This window comes from Daphnia pulex, chromosome 5, assembly GCF_021134715.1.
Source record: "Daphnia pulex isolate KAP4 chromosome 5, ASM2113471v1".
NCBI classification, from domain to species: domain Eukaryota; kingdom Metazoa; phylum Arthropoda; class Branchiopoda; order Diplostraca; family Daphniidae; genus Daphnia; species Daphnia pulex.
This window is the reverse complement of record NC_060021.1, coordinates 10,162,683-10,177,393: the sequence shown is the minus strand read 5'-3', so window position 1 is coordinate 10,177,393 and position 14,711 is coordinate 10,162,683. Positions and strand designations below refer to the sequence as shown.

The window sequence follows — 14,711 nt, the reverse complement described above, 5'->3', positions numbered from 1 at the left end:
AAAGGGAAGAACAAATATGGCGACACCATTTTCGATGGTATAGACAATTCGCCATTCTGGGCGTGTCCTTTTCAACACGTCTACAGACGTCGTTACGTAATGTTATCCGCTCCATTACCAACAATGCGCTCCTTTTTTTTCCTTTTCTTCTTTTGATCCGGGTGCTGCTGGGCGGGGAGATGGACCATTGCGATGGACTTGAATAGCCCACGCGCGCGTCACTCGATGAGGCCGTACTGTCTGGTGATGAGTTCATGCGCGTTCTCCCTCTTCTCTTCTTCTTCTTTTGTGTCATTCGCATTCGATGCAAATTCCAATCAGTGAACTGTTGGTGGACACTTTCAACTGCTGTGCTGAGGGGGGAGACTCTGCTGTCTGCTGTGTGCGATACGTGAAGAGTGGCGCAGCCAAAAGGGACACTGAAAAGAGGAGGAGGAAATGCAAAGAGAAAAGAAGAAGAAGAAGAAGAAGAAGAAGAAGAAGAAGAGCTATAGCGCGGTTGGTGATGCTGTCTTGGCAAAAAGCCCATCATGTTATATAGATTCGCGACCGGATACATTTGAATAAAAAAGAAGTGCTGAGCCACGAGATGAGCAAGAGAGCATGGAAGCATGCGAGTAAGAGAAGGAGGGCGTCGAGTATATAAGGAGAGAGAGAAAAAATCTCGTGTCGATGCAATAATAGACATAAAAGACCTATGACGCGGCGACGCCAACGAAACGATGTCGTTGAAAGAGCAAAAAAAGGAGAGAGAACTAGACACGCCAGGACCCCCTCTCTCTCTGTCGCCCGTCATATTCATTCGATACTTTTCATCACAACTCCATCGGCCACTAAATATTAAAAAAGAAGAAGCGGGAGACGAATATCCATATACGACTTGATATTATTATATTTATATCCGCTGAGCAGAGAGTCCATTCGAAATGCGCGGGTCTTTTGCTCGCGCGCGTCCATCGTCACGGCAAAGTCTCACAGTCCATCTCTACGTGTATAGTCATCCTTATAATATTACGAGCGATAGTTAACCTCAAGTATATAGTAGGAGTAGTCTGATATAGTCTTTCTATCTCCCTTCATGAAAAGATCTTAAAAATATAAAGAAGAAGAAGACTCCATCTCTTGTGGCCTCCAGGGTTTGGCAAATGGAATAAATGAACCGATGCTTTGAGTCCTTCTTCTTCTTTTTTTTGATTTTCAAGGGATTTTCCCGCGGTCAAACATGGGGCTGGGGCCAATGGAATTGGGGTGTCTGTAGAGCAGGCGATATCTAGAATATAAGGACGGGTGGGTGGGAATAAGTTGAGAGCCTATATATCTATCCGCGCGTCAATCTCTTATGTAGATCACGAGAGAGAGAGAGAGATGGTTATTCGTTGATGTTGCATCGTCCAGCTTTGATGGCGTTGATTCCCTCCTTCCTCTCTCTATAGCTCTGTGCCACTCTTGTGTCTATCTGGGACGAGATAGAGAGGAGGCTGGAGGCCTGCTGGCTTCGTGATCCGGCCATTTTTGCTTTTTTTCTTTTGGGATGGGAATAAGCTTTTAAGAGAAGTAAACAGGCAAAATGCCTTTGCATTTCGGATGCAGAGTTTTGAAATGTATGCAGAGACGCAACCGTTCAAGTGAATTGAATATTATGTCGCAGCACACGCGACACGTGCTTTAAGATATGTCGCCGCCACACACTAGAGCACAGCAAACGTGCCCGGCCAATTCCGCGTTTGAAATGATTTGATATTCTTTTCATCTTGTAGATGGGATGACAGCTTGGGCCCTTCTATACATACAGAATCTGACTCTGTCGTAGATTTCAATAGGCGAAAACCGCAAGCATATATAGTACAAAGCTTATATATGTAGACACAATATACTCTCTCATAACGCCCATTATTATGTATCCGTAGATCAGGAAAATTACGCTAATTACCAGTCACGCACACAATAAGCTCTGGTACAATTTACACAGAGACGAGACTTTCTCTTCATATCAAACCGTTAACTTTATAAGAGTTCATCGCGATCAATAACGGTGTGGAAATCTTTTCCATAGTTATCATTTGCGGCCTCCGCTGTCACCTGGAGACGAGATGGAAAGAGCGACGCCATTCCGAAACCTTATCCGTTATCAAAGACTATTACACAATTTGATTTGTTACATGTTTAGCGAGAGAAAAGCCTATAAATACAGTAGGTCAAGTGGAATGAAGGATCTAAAAATAAATAAGAAATACGTTTGCTATTCGCGGAAAGTAATAGCAAGTTGTCGTTACCTGGAGAAAATCATTCGCTCCCATTCAGGGAATCACCAATCGATATTTCATTTCGGGAGTTATTTATATGTACCTATTCGGAAGGGGGGCTGGGAAATATTTCAGATAAATCGACTCCATCATCTCTACCAAATAATAACGCTATATGATATATTTATATACAGTTTTGATACAGTATAATATATAGAGTCGGAGTAGCTGCTTCCTATATTGTAGTCAGCAAAGAATGGCCGTGCGGCGGTATATAGAAAGAAAAGAGCAAAAGGCTAAGGGGGGAGTCACTGGAGAAGAAGAGGAGGTCTATCGCAGCGCAGCGCAGGAAAAGGCAACGACGACGACCAGCAGGAATGAGGGGGCAAAGGAAAAGTAATGATACGCGGTACCGAATCCCCCGGTCAAGGCGGCAGGCTCAAGGGGATTTCCTTAGGGCGCGCGTGTGCATAGCTTGGAGGAGCTTGTAACACGGGCAGGATCTCGTCAAATGCCAAACACGTCCTTTCTGCTTTCCAGCAGCCACTGAGATCCGGCAAGCTCTCCTCTCCGCCGGCTCCCCTTAAAAGCCAAAAAAGACTTATCACACTATATTCTCCGGCCCAGCAGCAGCAGTATAGCAGGAGCAGCTGCTCTAATATTATCATCCCTTTAAGAAACGGGCGGTGAGGGGGGGACACATTGCGTTTCCATAACGCTGGCTGGCCGTGCAGAGTATATAGGCGGATGAGGTTGACGACGAGATGGACCCGAATTTCACATGCAGCAACCCGACTTTGTTCGTTAACTCGATGAACGCGGCGGCAGCGGCACACACAGTCAACAAAGCCGGATGTGAAGGAGAGTTATATTGTTCTACTTTATATACCGTAATAGATGTAGTACTCGGTGCTGCTGCTGCAGTCCAGGAACGCGCAAAGAAAGATGGCCAACTCCAACAGTTATTATAGATATGGTCGTGTGCTGCTGGCCGGCAATGAAGAGCCTGTTGCCAGTACTTATATGTGTCCACTTTGCGGCTCCTGCCAAAACCCCAGGCCCATATGCATATAATCAACTTTGAATAGGTTATAGACCGAAAGATGTAGGTATGTAGGCCCTACCATTTAATTAGTCTCATTGATTTCAAGTGAAGAGCCAACGGGAAATCCTGATGCTGGGTATAACACGACCGGGCACTTGCAATGTGCTGCGAGTGACTCACACAGCCAACGAAATCAGAAGAGAAGTCACGTCACTGCTGCCAACTTTGGCTGATGCTATAGACGTTATTACGTATATACTTTCATCCCACACAAATTCCAGTCGACGTGGGTGGGAGTTGCTGGTGCCATATTACATCTTGTATACTTGACCCTTGATGGCTTCCTCATATATTGCATAGTATAGGCTATCTGTTTCATAATAATGTGAAACTAGCTAATAATATTTTCTATTAGGATTTCCAGGATCAAACTTGGCGGGATATCTAAAAATAGGAAACGAGGTTGAAGGAGATTTAAACAAGCACAACTTTAGCACACTTAGTATGATCGATGATCTTATTAGCAGCAATCCTATAACAGCGTGTAATGTTTCTCCGTTGCCCAGCTGCGATAGTTCTTCAGGGGGAGAGCGAATCAAGAGCATTGTATAGATGGAATTGTACATATCTCTCGTACTATTTGACACCTCTCTCGTGGTCACTTTCGTCTTCACGTCCACCAGTAAGCGCTGTCATGTCCTCACTATTAGATGGAGAGCTTTTTCTATATAGCTCTAAACTGTGTATTGCTGGCTGTCAGACTTTGATGTCGCCACACATAGGATTTCAGGAGCGTTTTCTCCTCTTGAAAGAAATGCCATAAAACGAGTCTGATGATTTCCCCAGAACCGAAAAAATGGGAAAACCCAAATCGTCAGTTTTGATAGATTTTCACCCGATTCATTCGTTCAGTCTATAATTCCCTCCCCCGTAAAGTTGTCTAGCTATTCGAATCACTAGTCGGAGCACGAAATCACGCTGCTGGCAAAGCGGCGGCCTTAATGCGTGCATCAAGAAATCACGTCATTACCTGGCCCATTATGAAAGGAGGGGGGAAATGTCTAGAAAAGGCCCACGCAGTCACGAATTATACAGTTTAAGGCTGAAGACTAGCGGCAGCCTATGAAAGCTATAAAACCGATTGACGTGATTAAAAAATGTTGATTCCCGTTTGTCGTGTTTGACATCTAATTGAAGAGCCTCTTTTCTTTGAAAATCACGCGGTTGATCCGAATGGATGAGCAATGAGCACCATTTCTGATCTATTTGATTGCGAGACTGTTAGGTCTTTATTCTAACCCATTATTTCACTATCGTACAAACATGTTATAATATAATCGTTTAAAAGTTCTGACTATTATATAATTGATTCTATCGTCAAATCAGTGTACACAAATTTCCTCCAATTTGTCGATTAGTGACGCATGCAAATGCGGTACTATAAATCCCCCTCCCAAACTCTTTGACGATGCGCCGAGTGATTGTTGCCGATGGTTTTTTAAGATGTTGACAATATTGCCATGTAATATCGACAGCAAAGCGCCTATACAAATGTCCTATACATAGTAGTTTGTTCCGTTAGATGTTTATGCTTCCCCCTTCTTTTCTCCCGCTTACTGCTTCATTCATGTACAGTATGATTGTGCAGTGCGTGCGTGTGTATATAGATCATTCTCAAAAGTGCAGCGGAATTCCGCCATCCGGCTGACTGTCACCCTAACGATGATTTATAGGCTTTCGTGGAGTATAACGATGCCGTTCACTCCAGCACTGCTGCTGCTGCTGCTGTGTATTATATAGGAAAAGAGCGAGCCCAGCTTCCTTTTAAACTTTTGAGTCAAAAGGCCAAAGTTTTTTTCGGGGACTCGATCTAACTACACTGGGATGTTTCTTCTTCTCTCTTTTCCTGACACTGCTGTTTTCTTGATTTCTTTCTGTACAGGGGAGAGATGAGAGCAGCTAAGATGCACACAACACACGGCCTGCCTGCCTATACTATTTACAATGTGACAGCAGAGAGCCCACAACCTGTGTTGTCAAATGGGAGACACATTGTAATTCCATCTGCACACCCCTTCCGTAAATGCTTCGTTACAAGTCTAAAGCCCCCCGGCCGAGGAATATCTTGACATTCACGACGCCCGTAAATAGTTCGGAGCCAACAACTGGCTGCTGGGCCGTGAGAGTTGATCGTCAATCGTTGTACCAGCCGCTCGGGCGTTGAATCCTTTTCTTTATTTTTCCGTTCGGTTCCAAGACAAAAATTTAAGCGGCTATAAATATTCGGCACCTTAATTTGAAGTGACAGGAAAATGACGAACGGCCGGCCTCTAGACAACAGTCCGCTCTCTTATTGTCTCTCTCGGATCGATTGCATCAAGATGGGCCGAATGCTGAAAAATTAATATGATTTATAATAGATTAATGGGAATATATAATCGACCAAACTTGATTGGAGATGACCATTGGGAGCGATGCTGACGGGAGATTGTTGGTGCTGAGATATCTAGAGACTTTTTGCTCCTTTCTCCGACTGTCCAGGAGGTGCCAACCGTCGACGACATTTGTCGTTATTGATTCATCCGTTTGTCTGATGGGTCTATTCGTCTGCCGAGTTTCTCTCCCGCGGGTGGGTAGCGATTCAGTGGAGTGTGGCGGAGACAGCCAAAAAGACTCACCCGAAGGTTATATGCGACTTATTATATGGCCATCGCTTATTATTAATCCCGCAAGCCATCACATGCAGTTGATTATTCATGTCACCCCCTGTGCCATTCCATCACCGCATTCCTTCAACATTCATTGGAAGGTTTTTGTCTTTTTTGGGGCGATCCAATTAACATTGGCCCAGTCGTGAGCGGCCGCGTGATTTTCTTTTTTCTTCTTTCCTGCTGCTGCTCAAGTCAATGGCCGTCCAGCTTTCAGCAATAATCAACACATGAAACGGGAAATGAAATCCAGTCGAGAGAGAGAGCAGAGAACTAGGAGTCGAAAGGAGCCAAAAGGAGCGCGAGCGGTAGTATTAGGTAGGAGCAGTCAACTTCAGAAAAGGAAATGCTCTGCCATCTCTTTCTTGCCGCTCCGTCGCGTTCCACAAGAAATGTTCAGAACTATCAGCAGACCACACCCATAGGCAATCAGGAATCTTCAAAGGATCGGCCAATTCATGTAAAAATCCCAGCCTATATGGTATACACATAGCCGTGGGTGCTGTTGTTAAAACATATAGGCCTCTACATGTCTTATTATAGACCCCTACATCGCATCAGAGCCCACTTTTCGGTCGCCCCAGCTCTTTTTTGGAAACAAAATGAATTAAAGAAAAGAAGATTGACGTAGAGAACTTGTTCCGTTCACCTCGACACACAAGATGCGAGAGATGCGCTATAGTGGTAGGAAAAGGAAAAAAATAAATAAAATAATGGGGCCGAAGGCGAAGAGTTATATATTGACCGGGGGGTCTGAGAGGCCGCGGGATCGGGACTGTGAGGCGCGGGACTGCTGTGAAGAATAAGCAAGTGACACACTCGACCATCGTGTCCTCATTGTTATTCTCAAGTCGGAGGAACCCACCACCATCGGTGCATCACACTCAATTCTGAAGAGGCTGACGTCAGCCGAATATAAGAAGACATTTGCAAGGCCTATTCGTCTTATCTGCGCCTTACCTTAGCATTACCAAGTCCAAGGTATATAGCCTACATGCGCACACACTGCGTACACGCAAGAATAAAAAATAAATAGTCTGTCCCACACGCCCAATAACTTGCACCCGGCCACTTCAGTATTGCCGATTGGGATAAAGCAAAGTGCTGGCAAAGATGCAATTGTTCGAGCTATACGACATCTGTAGATAAACTTGTATACAGCCACATACAACCAGATCCAATCAGATAAGGTAATGTCCATTAGACTGAATTTGCCTTTTTATTTTATTTTTATTTTTATGGGCAGATGTGCATATAAGCCAGCCTGAATCATTGTCAACTTTTGTCGTTGCAGTTGCGCCCGCCAATATAAGACATGATCTTGTATGTATGTGTGTGTTCTATGGCGTGAAATAAGCCTGCAGGTCATATTGCAAAGAAGCGAGTCGACGGAACTGATTAGAAAAAGGCCATCCGCGATTGCGTTTTACAGTTTCAATCTAAATTGCGATCCTTTGTGTCGGGTAGGGGGGATCGTCAGGAAAGGTTTCTCTCTGAGCGCAGCAGCAATCCTCCCCAGTATAAAATAGTGGGCCCAAAAAAAGAGAGAAAGAAGCGACTATAGAAGAGACGGGAAAAAGTAGTATAGAGCGGCCCAGACAACGAGACACGATGGGTGGAAAGGAGTTGGACAACAATGGTAAATTATACAATAGCTTTTTTTCTTTCTTTTTTTTTCATTCTCCCGATAGTGGCTGTACGTGGTATAACGGGGGAGGGAAAAAAATAGTGATAAGAGAAAAAAAGGGGCGCAGGAATTTCTCTCATCCAAATATCGGCTGGGAGCGTCACAAGCAATTGTGTGCGGCTGCAACTACTGCAAATCACGTTAACACACGGCGCGCGCACAACACAGCATCGCCTATATGTATATAGTACACCCGTGAGCACGTAGTGGCGGAGCCCAGCATCCGCCATCAGGAGAAAAGCGCATCAATGTCTGCCCTCTTCTTTTTGTCTAAAATTTAAAAAAGGGACAACGATATATACTTCTGGCTCAAATAGAGATATGGGTTTTTATTAGAAGCATCAGTCTTAGAGTTCTGCTACTCTATATTCCTCGTAGGGGAGCCGAGCTGCTCTTTGATGCACTCGCGTCTTATTCACTCGCCGAGCTGCTTTGATGTATACCAACACACAAAAAGAAAATCAAACAATTTCTGCCACTGATTGTTTGATTCGTCTTAAATGTTGGACCGTCGAGAGTTGGAGACCGTGATAAAATCTCAGTCGTCGGAAAGAAAAAAACTTGGGAATTTTAGACGTGACACAAGAACTATGTAGGGGGTAGTAGCTATATAGCTGACTGATTGCAAAGGATACACGTCGTGTGGTCTTTTATTTACTAGACAAACACGTTGGAGAAACGGCCGGGCTACACATTGTTTACAGCAGCCAGCTCGACGAATCCGATCCTCGAGGTTTGTCGTCGTGTACACCGTACAGGATTGTGTGTACCGACTGCTGAATCCTGGACTTTCCCGTCAACAACAACAACAAGTTGATTGCCCATTAAACGAATCGTGACTCTTTTTTTTCTTTAAGAACTTTGGTTGTGGTGTTCCATCTTGTGGAAGACTGTACGTGCAGTAATGTGTTTGCTGAGCAACTGGCGGATTTTCCAAAGTTTGCACAAAAGTTATGATAACAAAATGCAGGTGGAGTCGGGAGTACGTGCCACAGAACGCCAAATTCACACAATTTCAGGTCTTTTCATTTGCAAACCTAGTTTTGCCAATATCTAGTCTCATCGTAATTAAATTTTATTCGATTAATTTAGTTTTATTTAATTTAGTTTTATTTTCTCAGTTATTTTTATTTTTATTAAATATTTTTTTTTTTTACATTTACAAACTCGATAATAATAAAAATAATTTAAAAAAAACGATTCAATTTTCGACTCATTTTCGCAATTTGGCAAATGAAACAAAATCGCGCCCTGCCTGCCAGTTGCAGACTACAATTTAGCGGGAACGACACATGAAACGTGGACAGGTGAAACGTGCATGGAAAATGAAACGTGACTTTTCTTTATTAATTTTTGAGAGTGCGATCATAGATAAAAACTACAAGAAAATGTGCACTTCACAACAGACATTCTACTATTCTGGCAGGTATGTTTGTCTTAACTCTTAACTTTGTAAAGCTGAGTGTGAATTATTTTGTAGTGTACGAAGCTGGCAGAGGCAGACAAAGACCTAGCTTTTTTTCTTGTCAGAGGCCAGGCTGAGGCCACGATGGCCGAATTAGAATAAAACTTGAAAGAAAGTGATGAAGGCATCATTCCAGGAAGAATCTTCAGGCTCAAAGTTTTCTTGTCCAACATCATCCATGTGAAGAAGTCACCTGGTGGTTACCGTTGGTGAAGAACTTCAGCACTCAGAACTCTGTACAGGTTTTTTCAATACTTTTAATGAAGACTAGGATTGTATTTATTGAGTTTTTGAATTAGTTTCAAGACAAGATAAAACTGAGTAATAAACAGAATATTATCTAGTTTATTACTTGGTTTAGGGCAAACAACTTTTGTCATTGTATATTACATTTTTCGAAAAACTAAATTTAGTTTTATCCCTTTTTTTGTTAAACTAAACATCTACAACGCAAGGTCTGTCTGTTTATTTTGGTAGAAAGGGTTCGGCAACCAAGGGCTGGCATACGAAAGACAAACGCGGGACCACCAGTGTCACAATACCCAGCGTTTGAATATTTTAGAAAACCTGTAACGGAGTGCGTGTGAATTCCAACCGTTTTCTTTTCTTTTTTTTTTTCTTACCTGTGGCGAAGCGATCGGTTATACACGTTGGGAACGTAGTTTCGAATCGACAAACCGAATCCAAACCGCTTTTTTGCTCCTTGGCTTATCTTCGAGATAATAGTGAAACCAGCAGACTTGAAGCTGACTATAGGAAAAAGGAGAAAAAAGAACTTTGAAAGTTCATCGCTCTTTTCCTATCTTTTCTCTTCGTGGTCTCTTGGTCTTTTCGGTTTTCTTCCGAGTTTTTCTTTTACATACTCAGTGCTGTGACTGGTGGTGGTGGTGCTGGCAGAGAGGATGGGTGTGGAAACGAAGAAAAAGAGGAGGGTGAAGCTAAGAAGAAGGAGAGAAGGGAACTGGCTTTTCAACTTCAAGTTGGCAACCAGACCACTACCGGCACGCACGCTCGCCTCACCACCAGGTGAGTCCCCCACCCACCCAAAGTTTGTTCTTCTTCCAACGAGCAGCAACGTGCTCTACTGCTGCTCTGTACAGTGCAAAACCACTCTTTTGCATCCGCGAGTTCTACTCCTACTACTTCACTCTCGACTTGTTCTTGACTTTCAACACGTTCCTTTGCGGATTTCTACACATTCTTCAGTGTAAGTCTTTGTGTCCCTTTTTAGTTTTGCTTTTTGATTTGGCTTTTGTGCACAACAGTTGACGGGAAAAAGAAAAGAGCTAACGCCTCTATGTGTACTACAGTTTGATTTCGTTAAACAAAACGGGGTGGGGAGCTAAGAAGAACGCTCCAGGTTCGGTGAACACACCTGAGTTATTATTTGAGATTCGTCTCTACAGGCAAGAGCCAACGTGTAACGTAACAAATCATTTTTCAAAAAAGTAGTCAGTCAGGAATTTGATTTTATTTTTATTTTATTTTCGTTTCTTTTCACGGTCGTGGCAACACCGCCAGACTAGCGAGTAACTTTGGAACTACGATTCACTTTTTTGGGGTTGTGTGTGTGTCACGAAAAGTAGGCGGCGACTTCGTTCAGGTTTTTCTTGTTTTTGTTTTGATACTGACCGGTATCGCGCGCGGGCGACAAACGATAGAGGAGAGTATGCGCAATACTTGAGCGTATACACAACAATGCGAACTGGCAAGTCTGCGTGTGTGTGTGTGTAGGACGGCGTACATACATGCTTTAGCCAGCAACATCGAAATGCGCATCCCCGCTGCCCATCACGACCAGCGCCGCCGCGTTCCGACTTGCACGTTGCCTCTAAAAAGATAGGAGCGGGCTCGGCCGGCTGTCAGTCTCGTTGCGGTCGTTCTACTCTCCGTACACAAGCAGCGACGGGCGTCCGCCAAGCTCGTCCTCCACACGACACACAAATCGTCGTCTCTCTTATAGACACACATTCGTTTTGATTTCGTCGTCGTCGTCTGCCCGGTTGGCTTCTTCTTTTTTGTCCGGACGGACTCGTCGTCGACGGCACTTTCTCTTTTTGGCTCGTCGTCGAGTGTGTGTGTGTGTGTGTGTGTGGCACAGACAGACAAGTCATCCATCTCTTTTGCCCTCCCAATTCCCCTCTCCGGTTTTTCTTTATTCCACTTGTGTCCGTTGTCTTTCTCCTTTTCGTCTCCTTCCTTCCTCCGCTGTTTGTTCCAGGACGACGGCCCTCTCTCTGCGCTGTGCGATTTGTATTCCAACGAGCAAAAGAAAAATAGACAGGACACACACGAGCGTCCAAACTAAACTGACAGAAAACAAAAAAAATCGGCGTTGATTCCTGTGCAAATTCGCCAAAATGGGCCCTTTGAACGTTGGCAAATTGTGTCTCCGGTAGATCGTGGCTTTGCTGTAATCGAGTGCGACTATTTTTCGTCTCTCTCTCTCTCTTTTTCTCCGTGCGCCGTGTCCTCTTATGTGTCTGTGTTGTTGGTGTACGTGGCGTGCTGTGGCGTGTCGGTGTGGGTGTAGCAGCAGTGTGTGTGTGCCCGGCTGCACTGGGTGATGCCAGCAGAGCGGCTTTTTCTGTGTATATACACTTTGATCCACTTGACGCGCCGGCCCGTCGTTGTTGTTTCTTTTTCGGATGTAGCAGCCGAGAGAGTCGAGTGAGAGAGCTGGAGAAAATAAAATCAAAAAATTTCCCAAGACAAGACAACCAAACGAAGCGCACGAGAGTATATAGGAGAGAAGAAAAGAAAAAAAGAGACATGGTAAACACTTTCTTTTTCTTCTTTCCCTCAAAGTCGTGATTTTATTTCAAAAGAAAAAAAAAAGAGTTTTGACGTTAGAGTCTAAAAGAGCCCCGTCTGTCTGTTTGCCCTGGTGCGTGTGTAACTGTTATTCGGTCAAAGCTTCTTTTGTTTTGGTTGGCTTTTTCTTCTTGACTAGTTGCAAGGTTCCGTCCTTGCCCTATGTTGCAACACGATGGGCACTACTCACATCTATAGACTGTCCAATAAATGGACTAAAAATACGCTAGCTGGACGAATCCTATCGTGAAACAGACCAAAAAATAAAAAGAACGACAAGCGATGGGAGTGATAATGCAGATGAATGCCAGAGCAGTTGGGCGAATGTTTTCCACTAAACGAATGATAAAAAAGAAAGTTGAGGGAAATGAGAAAAATGTTCAAGAGGGACTTTGGATTTTTCTGTTTTTTTTTTCTTGTTATCAGGATCTTGTTTGGTGCGTCTGACTGGGCGTTTCTTTTTTCCTTGATAATAGCGATACAAAAAGTTATTGCAAGTTTTTGACTCTCGACGTACTACATGTTTGCACGGTCAAGTACGTCATCATTCGATAAAGATGAGCGCTTGATTAAACACAGCAGGCAACAACAACCAATCAGAAAATTGAAAGACACAAAGGAAATTGAAAGATGTGACGTAGGAGGTTGATGGATTGTCCAGGAAGAGGGAGGAAACTTGATCGCCGTTTCTCTCACCCATCTTTTCTGGCATGTTGTCATCTTATTGGCATTTTATTATGTACACACACACACACACAACCCGAGAAGGGGAAACGTAACGGATAGCAATGATAAGGTGAATGCGCAGTTGCACGCTCAAGTGAACCTTTGGCCATTTATTCAACTTCGTCCTTGCAGAGCAACCGCGCCTCCTTTTTATTTTTACATCCTCTTGGCTATTCGTTTGTCGTCGACCCATTTGGATTTTGTTTGCGCGCACACATTAAAAAAAAAGTAACTTTGGGGAGATTATAACAATTCAAAATCCTTGTTCGTGTGACGTTTTTGGCCTTTTTTGATTTTTTTTTTGGCCGGAACTGGAGCACAAGCAAAAACAACTCGATAAAGGAAAGTCGGTGGATTCATCCTAGCGGACTTCCCGTTAACGGATCCCGGGTGATTTATTTGTTGGAAGCCATGGCGATTGATTGCTTTTCACACACACACACACATACACAAACTGGAAATAAAATAAGAAGGAGAAAGAATGAAAGGGGGGAAAAAAGGAGAGAGAGAAAAGAAAGTGATAGAGGAACCGAGAAGAGACGCCAATTCCATGGGATGAAAAATCCCCTCCCCAAGACAAATGCCAACTCGTCCAAGTGGTCGATTTTGGACGGGCTGGCTGGCTGGCTGGATCCGTCCAGGGAGGAGCTGCGCTGGCTTCGTGGCTTGATGATCTCCATTTTAGATAGACACCTCATTCTCTCGACTCCAACCGTCTGATTATTGGATGTTGCGCCATTCGCCTGTCCTTTTATTTCGTTCTTTTTTGTTTTTCCATCGGTCCCGCAGCGGATCCCGGCTGTAATTTCTTCTTCTTTTTGCGGCTATAGATGTTACACAAGTCTTTCTTTGATACTGTAGTCTTATTGTGTCATATTGCCTCGGACCCAGCAGTTGTTTTTCCGGCTGTTTTGACTGTGTCGACCAGATATTTTATAGGGGGAATCGGATTTGGGGTTTTTTGTTTGTCGTCTTTTTTTCTTCTGTTTCTCCATTTCTTTATCTCTCTCGTCGCTTCTGGCTGTTTTCTTGTCTTACGAGCATCTTGTTGTGTGCTCTGGTTGTGTTTGCATGGGGGGGAGGGGCAATCTGGTAAACGGCACCACCCCCTACTTTAGTTGTGAACGAAATCAAAGGGAAAAAATTCGGGACGTGTTCTTCTCCCCCCGTCGCTTGATGACGGTCGGCAATGCACGGTGCCGTTTTCATCCGGTTGTCACCAGCAGTGACATGGGAAACATCAAGGCAAAACACAAAAGACACACACTATATCCAATTTTGATCGTCTCCTTCAGTGAATCCTAATTAGGCTGTGTAGGGCTTAGATAAGAAGCTAGAAGGAGAAAAAAGAAGCGAGAAAGAGTCGCTATAAGCCAAAGTGTCAATCTTCGCTCTGCGTCGCTTTCATTCGGCTAGCGAAAATCATTTTCCTGGTGTATTCAATAGGACAGACACGAGTGTAGTGAGAGTACAAGTCAACCTGTTTTTGTTTTATTATTCCCAGTCCCCACTCTTCTTCATGATTTCATTGCCAGCAGCTCTGTTGGATTCGTCTGCAACTCAGGTTCTCTTCTGTCAGTTTCGAGATGTCCAGTCTAGAATAAAATAATGTTAGTAGAAAAGGGGCAAGTCTCTCGGTGCTGGAATCCTGGACAAAACAAACTGTCGCACGACCGTCGCTCGGCCCCGGCTTCGATCACATCGATAAGAAAAGAAATCGAGACTAGACTAGAACTTACCATTCTTTTTTCGTTGAAAAAAAAACAAACAAACAAAACAAAACAAAATCGATATAGTAAATTCATTCTTTTATTTTATTTTTCTTTTTTTTTCCCCCAGTACTTTTTGGGCGTCCCTCACGGTCTCTGTCAGGGTGTACATATCTCGGGTCTATATCTAGTCCTGTACTAGCAGTGTAATAAAGTGTATAGTTCCATACGGGTGATGACCGTATGTGTGTGTGGTTTGGTGCGCGCGTGTGTTGTAGCACAATGTTACTGACATCTTCTTTATTTTCTTTTCT

At 43.8% G+C, this 14,711-nt stretch overlaps 1 protein-coding gene across 6 annotated transcripts in view; it reads left to right on the top strand.

Moving 5' to 3' along the window:
• The first annotated feature begins 8,943 nt into the window (after nucleotides 1-8,943).
• LOC124194510 (endothelin-converting enzyme 2-like) overlaps nucleotides 8,944-14,711 on the top strand; it is a 30,188-nt gene continuing 24,420 nt past the window's right edge. For 2 of the 6 annotated variants that reach the window (XM_046588735.1, XM_046588731.1), the window contains exon 1: nucleotides 11,789-11,923. The gene's annotated coding sequence lies outside the window, so the exon portion shown is untranslated. Of the gene's footprint in view, nucleotides 9,110-9,630; nucleotides 10,356-11,788; nucleotides 11,924-14,711 lie in introns of those variants that run through there. The other 4 variants (XM_046588737.1, XM_046588732.1, XM_046588734.1 and 1 more) reach the window with 4 other exon arrangements.